The sequence below is a fragment of the Pinus tabuliformis genome, chromosome Q, assembly GCF_031772625.1.
Source record: "Pinus tabuliformis cultivar Carrire ecotype Pingquan chromosome Q, CPIR1, whole genome shotgun sequence".
In the NCBI taxonomy this organism is placed as follows: Eukaryota; Viridiplantae; Streptophyta; class Pinopsida; order Pinales; family Pinaceae; genus Pinus; species Pinus tabuliformis.
In genome coordinates this window covers 643,884,923-643,901,088 of record NC_142296.1, presented here as the reverse complement: position 1 = coordinate 643,901,088, position 16,166 = coordinate 643,884,923, and the positions used below count along the sequence as shown (strand labels likewise).

General features: G+C 38.8%; 1 long non-coding RNA gene and 1 pseudogene across 1 annotated transcript; one reads left to right on the top strand and one right to left on the bottom strand.

Annotated features, from left to right (window-relative positions):
- Window positions 1–826: 826 nt before the first annotated feature.
- LOC149221114 (leucine-rich repeat receptor-like serine/threonine-protein kinase BAM1 pseudogene) lies at window positions 827–6,992 on the bottom strand (annotated as a pseudogene).
- Window positions 6,993–8,115: 1,123 nt separating this feature from the next.
- LOC149221113 (uncharacterized) lies at window positions 8,116–8,828 on the top strand. Its single transcript, XR_016248804.1, has 2 exons — window positions 8,116–8,439; window positions 8,556–8,828. It is a non-coding gene; the product is annotated as an uncharacterized LOC149221113 (long non-coding RNA).
- Window positions 8,829–16,166: the final 7,338 nt, after the last annotated feature.

The following is a 16,166-nucleotide window of genomic DNA, read 5'->3' as shown; positions in this document are numbered from 1 at the left end:
ATGGTCATTCAACGATCTATCACAAGTTTCGCACTTGTCGCTCGCATCGTGAGTCAGTCACACTGACTATATGTTGTCTTGATTGTTTGAGGTGTCTTGCCATCGAGTCATGTTGAGTGTGTGTTTGCAAGGTCATGTATGCACAATTTCAGTCACTCACACACTTAGTAATTTTGCTGAAATGATGACGACCGGATCACCCTCCAATAGTCAGACCTTCGCTAAGTTGAATTGCACAGTTTCAACCCTCAATGATCATGTACTGTTGCCTAGAATTGCGCAGAGCTTAAGGCTGTCTCCTAGGCAACCTGCATTGCACAATTCTGGAATTGATTGGGCCGACTGTCACCTAGAACAACGCAAAAGTTACTTCACAAGCCAAATCAATCTACGCTGCCCACAAGCACATCAACCAAGCCTCTAGCTAGTCAACTAGAGATTTTGATTGGCTAGTGACCCCGGGAGTCACTCCCCCAGAAAATTGCACAAAAGCTGCAAAGCATACCCATTCCGCTGACTAAAGAAACTACGCAGACATGCCAGATATACACCCTGTTTCTGTCACTCTCTCCTTCAAAAAATTGCGCAGTTTTTCCATCCAGTCACCCAATCAGCCGGCCTGCTACTAACCTGGAAAACTCCGCAGTTTTCATGAGAAGTCTCCTAGCTGTTTAGCGTCCCACTCAGCTCAAAAACTACGAGGGGATGTTCACCATGCCAACCTCCCAGCAATTGTGCAGTTTGTTTCCAGCAGACTCTCGCAGCCTGCTACGAGCTCCCTAAAAAAATTGCGCATTTTTCCCAGCAAGCCTCTCGCAGTCTGCTCCTACATCCTCGGAGGAATTCCGTAATTTTTGCTACCAACCCCCTCTACTGCTTGTAGTTCTTCCCTAAAAAATTGCACAGATATTCCCTCCACTCGAGCCAGATCTCGCAGACAGTCACTGTTGATCCGGATTGTCCATCTCAGTCTCCTAGTGACTTCTGTGAAATTTTCACCAGTAGTGCCCAGATCTCGCATCCCGGCTTGAAATATGCCTTGCGTAGTTTCAAGAGCCTTGTCCTCTCTCCCGGTCACCTACATCCGGAGGCGAAAGATAATTCATCATGGTAGACTAGGAGGTTTATGGATTTTATGTCGTCTCGTCATGAGTGATTGTAGATACAGGTACATGGATAAGAAATGACGCGATGACGAACAGGATGAACATGGAGAGCACATGCAAGGAGATTTGTCTGTGAACGAAAAAATGAAGAATGCACGCGAGGATATTTTTTTGCCAATGGACAAACACGTGAAGCATGCCAAACTACAAGCGAAGGAACAACATGCACATGCAACATTAAGCGAACACCAAGACCATCGAAGACTTCGCACTCCTTGCCATGCAGAGGTGAAGCTATGATACACCAAGTGCCCATCCATCACTCAACAACACTATAGTTCGACATGAACACCACTAGTAGCATGAACATACCAACACTGTCATGTCGAGTCGTGTCATGATTTATGCTGGCCACATCACTACTGTGGGTCATACTGTTGTAAATCAATGAAATTTAATGTGGAAGTCCAAGAGATCCACATGTAATCCAAAGAGTCATGTAAAGTTGAAAAGTCATGAAAGTTAAACAGTCATGAGGGAAGTTGAATAGTCACAAGGGCCAATTTCACCCTTGGCTATAAATACCCCTCATTTGTACATGCAAATGACTTTTCACCTTGGCTCCTGCCGCATAGCCTTGAGAGTTTGTAATATTTTCTTTGAGAAGCGAGAAGGGGCTCCAACACCTTGACTACAGGGTTAGTGATTTATGGTGTACCGATGTGTCTTGGAACTTTCGCTTAATTCAGAAGCATATTAACAGGCCAGCACGTTTTCGTACATGCATTGTAATTGTCCGTAAGACTATTCTTTGGACACTTGTAATGCATGTTTCTTTACCTTGTGTTAAGAAAATTGAACTATTTCGGTAGTTCTAATACATATGTTTATGAAAATGTGTTGTATAAGTTGTTAACGTTGTCTTTCTCATGTGCACTTCCTCGCCGGACACTAGACATAACCATTCCCATAAACTTGGTATAACGACCATCGCACTCGTGCGGACTACTCCGTTGAGTGTTGCATGTGTTATTCATTCTTGTGTGTGTGATTGCCGCATCCTTGTGGACTGCTCCGCCGAAAGCTGCACATGTCTTGTTGTGTTGTGTGTCTCTGACAGATCTGGGACTCTTCCCTTTCGACTGGAGACTCACTTCCACCCTCTCCCTTTGCGATGAAAGAACCTTGACACAAGTAACACTAGAACTCACCACAAACAAGAAAGTCGTTATTTGAAGACAAAGCAGACCACTCTCACGTGCTTTCAAGGAAGAGCTAAGGCATATCTTTAAGATAATGGAAATCGGGCCATCATACCGGATGCGACTCCTACACCAAACGGTGTGAGGTCTAGTCGAGACTTGATACCAGGGAGATCCCGTGAATGTTGGTGGGTCCAACACCGTCAACATACACTAAATGAGCAGGTGGCATCGATTACAACATTGGTGGCTGAAACTGGCATCAATACATTAGCAGGGATGGGTGGAGTCCTATGAGGGTGTAGCAATTACAAGATATATATATATATATATATATATATATATATATATATATATATATATATATATATATATATATATATATATATATATATATATATATATATATATATATATCTATATATATATATATATATATATATATATATATATGTATATATATATGGTCAAAATAATAAACTCCTCCACAAAGTTATGTTTCCTATTGCCCTCCATCTAACCATAACAATTCTACCCCACAAGTAGTGCATCTTTGAGGCTCAAGTGAGCTTCCATGTGGCATTTGTTGGTCAAGCTTTTCTACAGATTCTGATGGTCCAACCCCACTCGCAACATTAGTTGTTGGTGGCTCCTCACGTGACGATGCACCAAGCTACCATGTTGCACTGGCATGCAAGTCAATGTGGATCTTATCCAATAGGTGCCAACAATGCTATCCATACCTGGAAGATGTCGGGAAGTAGGTTAAGCCTTCATCTAGGTGGACGAGGACCTAGCGTTGGGTTGCATCTAACATTTTTTCTCTTTTGTGCAGACCCATGAACAACTCCCTGGAATCACCCCATGTCAAATTAGTTGACATGGAGTCCTAGTTGAAACTCCACCAATAACTTCCTTAAGAGATATAGAGGTACCTCCTTATTATTATAGGAAGGTTTGTCAAATACCATAAACCACTTATCCATCTAATAACCTAGAAATGCTTGGTAGGTGCACCAATCCATACAAATGCATTTTTTGTTGACTGGTAAAGGTCAGTTGTCTCTTGGATCAATAAACAAAGACAACAAATCTTGTTTAGTAATGTCGAGGTCTCTGATTTGGTATTTATTTAGAGAGTTTCTATAATGTTCATTCATTTTGGCCCTGTAATTAAAAGCAATGGTTAATTGGATTTGGGCATTGGAGATGGATAATACAATTAAGATTGATAACCTTGGAAGAGATAATCATGAGGGCTCTCTTGTGTTTTCGAGATCTTGAATCAGTGACTTCAATGTAGCCAAGGATGCATCAATTTCATCATTTGGATTTCTTAGTCCTTTTGGGTTTGGATGTTCTAAATTTTAGTTTGGTGATGGCGGGTTTGGGTTCTAAGCATAGTTTTTAAAACCGGAACCGAAGACCGGACTGGACCCCGGTCCACCTAATGAACTGGTTTACCGACTGGAACCGGTCTAACCAGGACTGGTTTGGTCTAAACGAACCGGTTTTAGAAAAATACGTTAAATAATTAATTTTTAATGAAACAAAACTATTTTTAAGATTTAGAACCATGATTCCAAGCCAATAGAGACAAAATATGCAAAGTTTTCTCATTTATATACCATGTAAAGGTGAATATATCAAAATTGCACCGAGTGCAATACATATCATCAACAAAATAGAAAAATACATAAGCAACGAGGCTCTAAATGGCCTATAAAGTCCAAAAACAATGTTGCAAGCTATGAGGCCATTGGCATACTATAAGTCTACAGTGTACACATGATCAATCACCAAGTTCATCACCACTACTAGCCATAAGATCATCATCAGGAGCTACATAGACATCATCTGGTTCAGAGTCTGAGGATGCCTCAGCCTGATCTGCAACCTCAGTATCAATGCCACCAATAACAATAGAAGTGGACCTAATGGAAGCACGAGTTTGTCAACCTACATGACTAGTGCCTTCCATTGGTTCTTTGCCTTTCCTTGATGCCGCTACAGATCCTGGTTATGATGCCGCCTCATAATCTTCTTCATCACCCACTAAAGCCATTTTGATATCAAAATCAACCTCAAACATAGGTTCTTCAATCTCCTCCACCCATTTTGATGTTGGATCAATATCGTCCAACACAATGGGATCTAGATCAGGAGTTTTGCTCATCATTTGGAGCTCTGATTGCATTTATTGTTTACCCCCAAACCATGAAATCCTGAAAACCATTAAGTCTGCTCAATTTTGAGTGAAATCTAAAATTCTAGTTTCTCCATATGAAATCCAATGAGGCCAAAACCACTCTCAAACTTCCTGAGTCATTTCATGGTAATGTTAAAAATTTAAGTAAAAGGATGAAAATGAAAATTAAAGGAAATGTCACTTTTACTTTAAGAATTTAACATTACCATTAATTGCCAACATTGTTAGGGTTGAAATGTATCAGGAAAATGAGAGGGTAGGCATGTTTTTCTTGGAGGGACTAGTTTTGGAGGAAAACAACCCCAAATTTCCCTCAAAACAGCTTCAAAACTCACAAAAATGAATTTTCTGGGGGTTATACTTGCCTTGGCAATAAACCGGTCGGTTTAGGACAAAACCGCCCGGTTTGACCACAAACCGGCCAGTTCCGTCCTAAACCAGTCGGTTAGGACCGGTTAGCTCCAATTTTTGGCCAAACAGGGTGTCTGACCGGGTTTTTTGACCGGTTCCAACTGGTGGGCCTGCTAACCAGCCGGTTAGACCAGTAACCGGTTAGCTGGGCTGGTTTTGAATACTATGGTTCTAAGTACGTTCAATATTAACCAATTTCCGTACAATTCAATATAATGATTGTGTTTAGGGTATTAATTTGGGTGTGCTTTTCCAGTTTTAAACTAAAAAATAAAACTATTAGAATGAGTAGGTGGACTCCAAATACTAGATATGATATTAATTTGGTCCTCAAAGTTGTTCCGTAATCAACAAATTTTCTCAATATCTCCCAAGAACATGTCATGAGGGCCCCATATGGTAAAAAATGGGGCTATTGGTACATAAATAAAAAAATCTGACAAGGAAATGTGCATATTTTTAAAAACATGTGCATGTTCCTATAATACATGTGCATTCTTATTAGTCCCTGCCTCCGGCATAGCAGGGACTATAGCGTTCGATCTAGCATTGACCCGGTATTACTTTTTCGGTTGACCGTAAATTTCGGGTCTTTAAACAATTTTAAGCAAAGTTTATTGCTGGCGATTTCTCTCCAAAAAATTTTAACCAACGTTTCGATTTCACCCTCTTATTGCAAGCGTCTCTTGCCCCGATGTGATTTTAGCGACGGCAAGTTATTTTATCCTAAGTTTTTTCTTGCCCGTGCTTAGACTCTTAAGATGGATGTTCTAGTTTATGCGTAGGTTGAATGTTCTGGTTTATGCGTAAGTTTATATGTATGCTTACGCATGTTATCCATCTGTCACTATGCAGCCTCGATGCATCAACACTGCATCAACACTTGGATTTCTCATTGGATGAAACCTACCCGGGATCCTTTGTTTTGTGTGAAAACCCAGAAGCGGGGTTGTCTGTCTGTCGTTCTTTCTCAAGTGCATTTCTTTCATTTTCTAGCTAGTTAGATCTGTAAGCGGTAGTTCGGGCCACAAGAGTGTACTAGTTGATTTCTGTGAGACAAAAGCAGGTACATGGGAGACAGGAGGGAAGAATGAAGCTCACAAAAAATCAGGTACATTTCAGAAAAAAAACCTAATTACTTACATGGCCCAGTATGGACTTTAGTTAAAAACTTTTTTTTGTTACAATCTTACTTCTGGTAATATGTGATCTTCAGATCTATAATCTCGATAACTCTTCCTCTCTCTAACTTCATCATCTTCTTCACCCAACAGGCGAGGTTCATGCCCTGTTCAAATTTGCACTCTCCCACTGGTCATTTGCCTGTAAAGAGCCCAACCAGAACCACTCCAAAGCTATATATGTCGCTCTTCTCCTCCACTTTCAGAGTGTACACATACTCTATCAATTCAATAATTATCACAAAGATGATTATCACATAAAATAGTAAAGTCATCACTTTATTTTCCATTTATTTTTAATTCGGGGGGAATCTCAAAAAACAACGATATAATGTGTAGCTTAAAACTCTCAGGTAACCCAAACACAAATACTTGAGCACAAACAGTAAAAAAATGATAAAGAATGAAACGACAATTTACCTGGAGCTATGTAACCAAAAGAGCTTGCTATTGAAGACATGCACTCACAGGTACCTGAATGATGCAGTAACTTAGCCAGGCCAAAATCAACGATATGTGCTTCAAAATTGGAATCCAAAAGTATATTGTTGGACTTCACATCACGATGAAGTATAAGTGGCGAACAATCATGGTGAATATAGCGCAACCCCTTGGGAGCCTCCACTGCAATTTTGTATCTACTATCCCAATTCAGATGCCCTCCATTGTTTCCATGGAGCAGCTCCCCCAGGCTTCCGTTAGGCATGTATTCATACACCAGAAGATTAGTGTCATGATTGGAGCAAAAGGCCAGCAATGTTACTATATGTCTATGCTGGATTTTGCCGAGAGTATTGACCTCTGCAGAGAATCCATGATCGTTTAAAGAACCGATGCGAATACCTGTAAGTTTCTTCACTGCAATTTGTTGGCCATTGGGCATGATGCCTCGATACACCACTCCCGCTCCTCCTTCGCCGATGATGTTTTATTCTTTTAGGCATTGTACAATGTCATCACACCCAAAGTCGAGCTTTTGGAAGGTCGTCATTTCCCACAAACCGCTGTCGATTATTTTCTTGACGGCCCTAGCTCTACCTTTATATATGGCTGCCCCAACTACCAAAAGCAGCAAAAGCAGCAAACAGAAGAGCAGAGGTGCTAGGCCATGCTTACGGTGGGCTTGACCTCGCGAAGTGAAATTGCCCAAGTGTGGTCTGCACAAGTTGGGATTTCCTGCAAAATATGTTGGATCTAAATAGAAAAACCAACTACCCTCTTGAATAATGCCTGAAAAGTTATTGTAAGAGAAATCAGGTTTGGTCAAGTTCTGCATGTTCTGTAATTCAACGGGAATACTCTCATTCAATTGATTTCTAGATACATTCAGATACTTGAGAACTGAATTAAATAAACACTTTCATTTTCATGTTTTTTGAACTAACTTTGCGAACTAAATTAAATAAACACTTTCATTTTTTTAGTGGTGACAACTCGACATGAATCTTACCATGTGGGCCCCCTCTTGCATGTAAAACATGTGTTCTCCACTACCTGGATACCCTTCCTGTTCATGGTCATCGCAGTTATACCAACAGTTGGCTGTTGTGCACGACTGAAAGCTGCCACCTGCCCTAAGTTGGAGGACTACAAAGAAAGTGCGAATAATCTTTCTTGTATCATAGTATTGAGAGCCAGTTCCAAACGAAAAGTGCCACAATCTGAGGAATTTTCATCCAAATGGTACAAATTCTGCACCATTATATTGTCATTTCAATTCCTATAACTTTATATGAAATTTATGGCTCGGGGATCTATTTGGGTCATATATGTCTCTGTTCAGGGAGACCAGGCCTCCATTATTGGAGGTGCAATTGAATTTGTGAAAGAACTGGAACAACTCTTGCAGTCTCTTCAAGCTCAAGCTCAAAAGCGTAGAAAACAATGTGAACTGGAATGTGAGCTCAAAATGATTTGCAAGGTTGAACTGATACGTGTGTTTTTGTATTTAGAGAAGCATTATGATAAGTGTTTTGTTTTTTGTGTGTGGTTCCGTAGGAAACATGGTCTCAAGCTTCCCATTTAGACGAGGCTTTGCAAACTGAAGGTAGGAGGTAGACACGTTGGACATTCAAACGAGACAGAGGTAAAGTTGTGGGCCCCACGGTATTTTACGTGTTTGAAATATGTTTTTGTATTATACATTTCTTTTTGCATGTGTGACAAGTGTCTATTTAAAAGCTTTGTCTTTACCTTGTTACGATAGAGTTTGTCTTTGGTTTTATACATTACGGTTTCAGACCAGTGAATTGGTATAGCGTTTGAGGTCCAGTGCAATTTGACAACCTTTCCACTTCAATTGGCGATCTGTTGCAAACCGCGGTGTTCTGGTATGCGTTATTCTTTCACAATATTCACGTATAAAGAAAATGCTTGAATCAATTTGATGGACAGAACTGATATCCTTTCTTTACATATGCAACATATTGTTCTTAATGCCTTCCAGTTGATTGCATGGTTTCAAAGTAAAACACTGCGCTTTCAACAATGAAAGTAGAATATCAGCTCTAGCAATCAGCATCAAAGTTATTAGGGTGGTGTCATCCGCCTCTGTTCCTAGTGCCCTAGCTCCCTTTGTATCTGCCTATTATCACGCTGAGGGTGGGTTTGGATCTCCTTGCATGCCAACCTGCAGTTTGTGTTGAAAAATAATTATATCGTCTTCCATTTCACTTCATAGACGACTCAGATATTATATAATGTTATCACAAGTTATGTAGCTTTGTAGTTATTATATATACATACCCCATAGCGAGTAGTGTGAAAGCCCAAGCGGTCATGGCAGATGCAGCACTAGGAGCCAAACTGTGGGCAGTCCAAACCCGGAGGTGATGGAGCCCCGAAAGGCGACAATCAATCAGCAAAACTCTCAACAGCACAAAAATAAATTATGCCTAGAACAATAATATGTATTTTGGGGTTAGACATTAATAGCTACTAGTAGAATAAGTGTGGTCGAGGGCTTTGTTGAGAGCCCATCCTGCAATAACACCTACACCCACATACATGCAGAAGTTCCACAGCAAGAGAAAACCCACCAGAGATTTCACTAGTCCACATGCCATTATAATAATACTAGCCCTGCTCTGCAAATTATTAGTACTGACCAAACCGACCTAGATTTAGAAATGCAAAAGTACCACTTATTAATGTATACTCCACACCAAGGCTTAATCTGTTGAGGGCTAGACAAGCTGAGAATAGTTCTCTAGATATCTCCCAAGGGAAGAGATGATGTATTTATGAATGGATGGAAAGTAAACAAGCGACCCTCAAAGGAAAGTGCCAAGGGGGATAGAGACAGAGTACCCCACAAATGGGAAATAGTAGGAGTGGTAGTTCAATCAAATAGGTCTATTTATCCAACTCTCAATTCCTTGCCTTACAAGGCAAGGTGATATCACCTTGAAAGCTTTTGCATCCTCATCTTGTCCATGAATCCAGGTTGGAACATAGTTAGTTAGATATTGTTAGAGCAACTCTCCAACTTTATCAATATATTATGGCATTTTGCAGGGGTCACGCGCTGGATTTGAATATTTTTATTGTATTGGTTGTATTTCTTTCCCCAAGCATTTCAGTGCCATTTGTATCATCTGATACGAACAACTTTATTTAATTATTCTTTCTGCAACAACTTTCGTTAATTATACCCAACATAAGGTAATGACTTGTTTGTGGGGTTGTGCACATGTATATATAAGAATTTATTTTCTCGATAGAGTGTTAGGGGTAATAATTTAAAGAATGCACATAAAATAGAAGTGAATTTCACAGTCACAACATGGAATTTTCGCAGTGTTGAATTTAATGGCAATTGTGAGTTCCGAGGCTCTTGTATCCAATCATATGAGATCCAACCTCACACATATTTATATTGAGAATTAGACACCATCACATTCTTTGTTTAAGAAGAAATGATTAGTGAATTGTTTTCAATCTCCAAAGGTTCATGCTATTAGTTTTAATATGCGAATAGGTATGTGTTTAAGTCTGGTTGGAGACACCCCCGCCTCTGTTCCTAGTGCCCTAGCTCCCTTTGTATCTGCCTATTACCACGCTGAGGGTGGGTATTGATCCCGAAGTGGCTCTGCTCCTAATAAAGCTGTAAATGAAATTTGAGAAAATAACTTATTACTTTATTGGTTCTGATTGTGCCCAAATGAAGACAGGTGCAAGTCACAATAACTGTTCATTTTACAAAATTTCTTAATGACCAATCTTTTCCATGTACTACAAAACCACTGTTTATAGTTCTTACCATAGTCAAACAAGATATAACAGAATAGTGTTAAGACTTGAGGACTTACTTTATCTTTGTACTGCTAAATACAACAATAATCAGAGAATATACATGTTTAATATTGTTTCATATCGACATCATTTTATGTTATGTGGCTACTTTCTGCTCTTTCAATAAACAACATCTATAACAGAACAGAGCTTGCCTGGTACCTCTAGGTGAAACCATACTTCGAGGTCTCCAGTTGCAACACTAAACAGCAGTAGAAGTTGAGGGCTGCTCGAAAGATCAGAGCACACCTGTCATGGAAACATCCAAGAAAATAATGTGAGTAATGTTATGTCTACTTTATAACATAAACAAAGGCTTTGTAAGAAGGCCATATTAATCTTGTGACCGTTAGGATACAAGGTACGATTGTGCACAAAGTTGATATAGGTGTACCCCCACTAAACAAACAGTGGTTACAGGGGGCTGGAGAGCATTAGGAAATACGTGATGGAGAGATGTATATGAGAAAGAAAATCGGTCTTCACCTAGAAGATCCCTCTTCAACCTGGACGAAGATAAGACTGATAGATTTTGAATTCAAGAGTTTCATATACCAAATTGTTTGTATATATACTATTTCTTGAAATTGCTGTGAGCTGACTGTTAAATGGCAGGCCTAATAGGAATGCTTGGGGTGGGGGTTTCGGCCTGAAACAAGGTCAGATTGTTCTCATCTCCTGGTGCTACAAATTTGACCCCTGCCTCATGTGCCCCTGTGGCTACCTTAAGTTCCAAGAAATGTCCATGGGAATGCGGCCTTGGTCAACAGTGTGGAACTCTGCACTCCACATCATTAGTCCCGAGCAAGTTAGCAATAAAACGTTTCTACATCAAAGGAACTCAATTCTGCCAAGGATTGTTTTCTGTCCTCAGCTTCAGTTCAGAAAATGTTCGTCACATACTGGTTTGAGATCACATTTACAGTGTTCTTAACATTGTAGGTCTATAATGTAAGATATATGATATGGGACCTTCTAAAGCACTAGCATTCTCTGTTTCAACTAATTATTGCAGTTGTATGGTTGCCTGAATTCTCTGTAAATAGTTGTAGTCAGCCAATATACATGAAACATGTTAATAGTTCAATATACTTACGAGTGCAAGCTCAGGATCCCTGATTGGATGGTGCTCCCCATGTCTTGCTGATATATCTGAACCCCAGATACGTCTACCCAAAAACTTAGAAGGCACAAATTTTATATTTTCTCCGAAATAATCAGGGTTTTCTCGAATATTAAGCTGTAGATTTTTTGTAGGAAGGCTAATGCCAGTATAACCAGGAGGAGCAAAATCAGGAGTTCTAAGAAACATCATTATAGTCTCTTGCATAAATGCCTCGAACAAAAAACAAGGAATGGCAAAACATACAAGTATGCTATATATCCATGTCCCTCTGCTCTTTCTGCCAGACCCATCAGTCTTCTCACCTCTTCTTGCTTTGTTTCTACGGTATGCAGTTAAATTTTAATGTAACCATTTTTGTCTCATTGCAGATTGTATTTCTGTTAGTTATGTACAGCTCATCTTTGCAATCTGTTTTATTATTATATAGTTCCATAACCGGATATCTAAGTGATAGTACATGAACACAGGTATGAGGAAGGTGAATTTTATAAATCTCATCATGATTATTTCTCGGATAAGGTATGACCTTATGAGTTAGCCAATGTCCCGGTAACCTTTGTTTTGAAGTTTTGGATTACTTATAGATGTTCAAACTAATATATCTTTCCAACTGTACTCTAGAAATTTATTTTATTGAGGCAGTTTCTCGGGCTTGTGATATAGCTTGATTCCTGTTTTTGTTTTTCCAAATTGGGCCATTTTCAAAGATTAAGGCAGTTTCTTGTGCTTTTGCTGTAGCATGGTCTGTGCTTGTGTTTTTTCCAGTTGGGTTGTGCATTATTGTAATTTATTATATGCTTCCCCCAATTATTCCTATGTTCTATCTAGATCAATATTGACAGGAATGAAATGAACAAAGGCTATAAATTGCCCCATAAGGCATGATAACCTGTTGTCTAATCTTTGCTATTATTGATTTGAACCTTACAAATGTCATCTTTTCTTGCACTTAGAACTGGGCTACAATATTTTTTCTAGAATCTAAACATGTCTTTCATAGACTGATTACTTGTCCTGTCTAAGCAATTGTTTGTGGTTGATAACTACTAAAATTCAGATAGTGCCCAACCAAGTTTTCCCTTTAAACTTTAATTTCCTATTAGTTACTGCCATACTTATTAGAATGGCTTGGACCCGCCAGAAAGTGAGTGTAATATAATCTATTGCCCACAGTCCTTTTGTAGCGCAAGCGGTCAACCATAAATGTCACATATGCGACAAGATCAAGCTAATCCTATGAACTAGATATTTTTAAAGTAAGAGATTAAATTGACCGATAAAAGGTTTTACTAATGTACAAAGTGCTCCACGAATATTAACAAAAATTATCTAGTGTAATTTTATTGTTGTGAAAAGAGTATGAATGATATTTATTTTTATTTGCTTAAGAATACATTTTTTCCAAAGATTGAGGCAGTTTCTTGTGTCATTAACCAAATTGGGTCATTTTCAAAGACTGAGGCAGTTTCTTATGCTTTTGCTGTAGCATGGTCTATGCTTGTGTTTTTTCCAGTTGGGCTGTGCATTATTGTAATTTATTATATGCTTCCCCCAATTATTCCTATGTTCTATCTAGATCAATATTGAGAGGAATGAAATGAACAAAGGTTGTAAATTGCCCCATAAGGCATGATAACCTGTTGTTTGATCTTTGCTGTTATTGATTTGAACCTTACAAATGTCATCTTTTCTTGCACTTAGAACTGGGCTACCATATTTTTTCTAGAATCTAAACATGTCTTTCATAGACTGGTTACTTGTCCTGTCTGGCCAATTGTTTGTGGTTGATAACTACTAAAATTCAGATAGTGCCCAACCAAGTTTGCCCTTTAAACTTTAATTTCCTATTAGTTACTGCCATACTTATTAGAATGGCTTGGACCCGCCAGAAAGTGAGTGTAATATAATCTATTGCCCACAGTACTTTTGTAAAATGCGACATCATTTTGATTAGGTTCATGCTCCCAATCTGCAGAATTTCCAAACACAGGATCTATACCATACTTGGTTATCTAGTATATGTTTAGGTAAGCTTGGGCATTGCCCAGAGAGTTCACAAAGATTTGTGGAAACACTATAAAATAAATCAAAGGATATGGAGTAATCCTTGTAGTATATTAAACACATATAACCACAGCTTAGCCATTTTATGTAAATTCTGCTTTCCATCTATAGAACCCTAACCTGTTGTCTGATCTTTGCTGTTATTGATTTGAACCTTATAAATGTCATCTTTTCTTGCACTTAGAACTGGGCTACCATATTTTTTCTAGAATCTAAACATGTCTTTCATAGACTGATTACTTGTCCTGTCTAGCCAATTGTTTGTGGTTGATAACTACTAAAATTCAGATAGTGCCCAACCAAGTTTTCCCTTTAAACTTTAATTTCCTATTAGTTACAGCCATACTTACCAGAATGGCTTGGACCTGCCAGAAAGTGAGTGTAATATAATCTATTGCCCATAGTCCTTTTGTAAAATGCGACATCATTTTGATTAGGTTCATGCTCCCAGGTCTGCAGAATTTCCAAACACAGGATCTATACCATACTTGGTTATCTAGTATATGTTTAGGTAAGCTTGGGCATTGCCCAAAGAGTTCACAAAGATTTGTGGAAACACTATAAAATAAATCAAAGGATATGGAGTAATCCTTGTAGTATATTAAACACATATAACCATAGCTTAGCCATTTTATGTAAATTCTGCTTTCCATCTATAGAACCCTATGCTTATGCACAGTGGAGTTATGGGTATGTATCTTCCCCTCATTACTTCCACTCTTTCCCTTTATAGATTGCCATATCGCTGACTGTCATATCCTTTCTTCTGTGCAACGAGAAGTTCGAGCCTGTCACACTCAACTGCCAAAACCTCACTTGCAATCTAACACCAAGATTTTATTTGAGATTTGCCTCTGATGTCAGATACATCACTTAATTTCCGATTTACTTTTGCCGTCACATACATCATTTCATATGCCATCTGCCTCCGATGTCAGATAGATCACTTAATTGCACCGATTGCTCACTTAACTGCACCGATTGCATATCAAATTCCGCACCTTCCATCTTGCAACATTGAAATGGTAAGTTTTTTGTTTTATGGCGATCATTAAACACCGGTTTGCTCCAATAAATGCTCTTCATATTGGATTATATCCTCTCCAATCTGATCTTGAAGTATTTCAACTCCATTTCAAATCAGTCCGTATATGTATTTATTTCTGCACCTGTCAGAAATTTATCCCGCATTGAAGTGTTGCGATCTTGCACGGGTTTCCCTATTTGGTTGTACAACACTTTTCGGTTGCATCTCTTTTAGCACATAGGTTCCAAAAACACTCGTTCCACGAGGTTGAACAAGCCTATACAAACATCCATTACCCACTGTCTTTCAATCTTTTCAAATGATTACCTCTTGCTTCCAGTAAAATATTCTCAAAAACTCAGTTCCATTCACACTTAAAACCAGCTTGCAAACACGTTGAACTCTTTTATAAATTGGCAAAAGCAATGCCTAATTTCTCGCCTACAAAACAAAACTACCTTCTGCACCTACATATTGACATACATCTCTCTGCTTCACATAACATGGAATCCATTAGCATAAGCCAACTTACTCAACTGGCAGCATTGTTTCTCTTAGCACTTGTTCTCATGACTCTTCTGATTATGGACATCGTAAAAGTAGAAGCACAAAGAAAAAAGAAACCAAGAAACAACCACTAACAATAACATCTCGAACAAGGAGCATAGGAATCTATGGCAAGTACTCGGCTATTAGACTATCCAGAGGAGCATACGAATCTACAACAAGTACTTGGCTATTAGACTATCCATCTACTGCTTCTGCCTCTACAACATCCTTGCCAGGGAATAGAAATAAGTGGCTTTTGGGTTCAATTCTTTTCCTTCTTCTGGGTATGGTTTTGCACAATGATTATGGAGTATATTTGAGTTACAACTCACATTTTTGAGGAGAGATTGTCATCATCTGAAAGGGCTGAATTCGATCACTTTGTATCTCCAAACCCTGTTCCTAAATGATTTTGTGCATTTCTGTTTAGCATCTTCATTCAAATAAAGCTTCTTTAAGTTCATAATGGTTCTTGTCATACCTGGAATAGGTGGATGAAAAGCTTTCCTATCTCGAGAAACAAGAGAAGAGACTGAGTATCAAACTTGGGTCAATGTCCTTTGAACACTTCATTACCTACCACTAGTCCACTGTCCAGCTGACAATTTTTTTCCCGGTAATTACTGATCACATATCTGTTTTTTTCTCTGTTTAGTATTTTCTGAAATTTTTTTGGTGGTTTATGAATCTTAATTTTTTCTTTTTTTTCGAAAACATGATCTTTAGGTAATTGCAGGATAGAACTCTACAACTTAGCATATGATTTGTCAGATCTCAACATAGGTGGAATCAGAATCCGACCTGACCGTGCTCTTCACTTCAGCATTATATGAAGAAACTTTATTCTGCAATTGAAAATCATCATATGAGGGTCTTATCTTTGGAGCGTTGGACGAGCGTATTTTATCCTTGGCAGACTGTGCAAAGCCATCTGATGTCTGCATAATATTTCCAGATGCTCTCCATGCAATAGAACCAGCAGAAGGCCTACAACCATT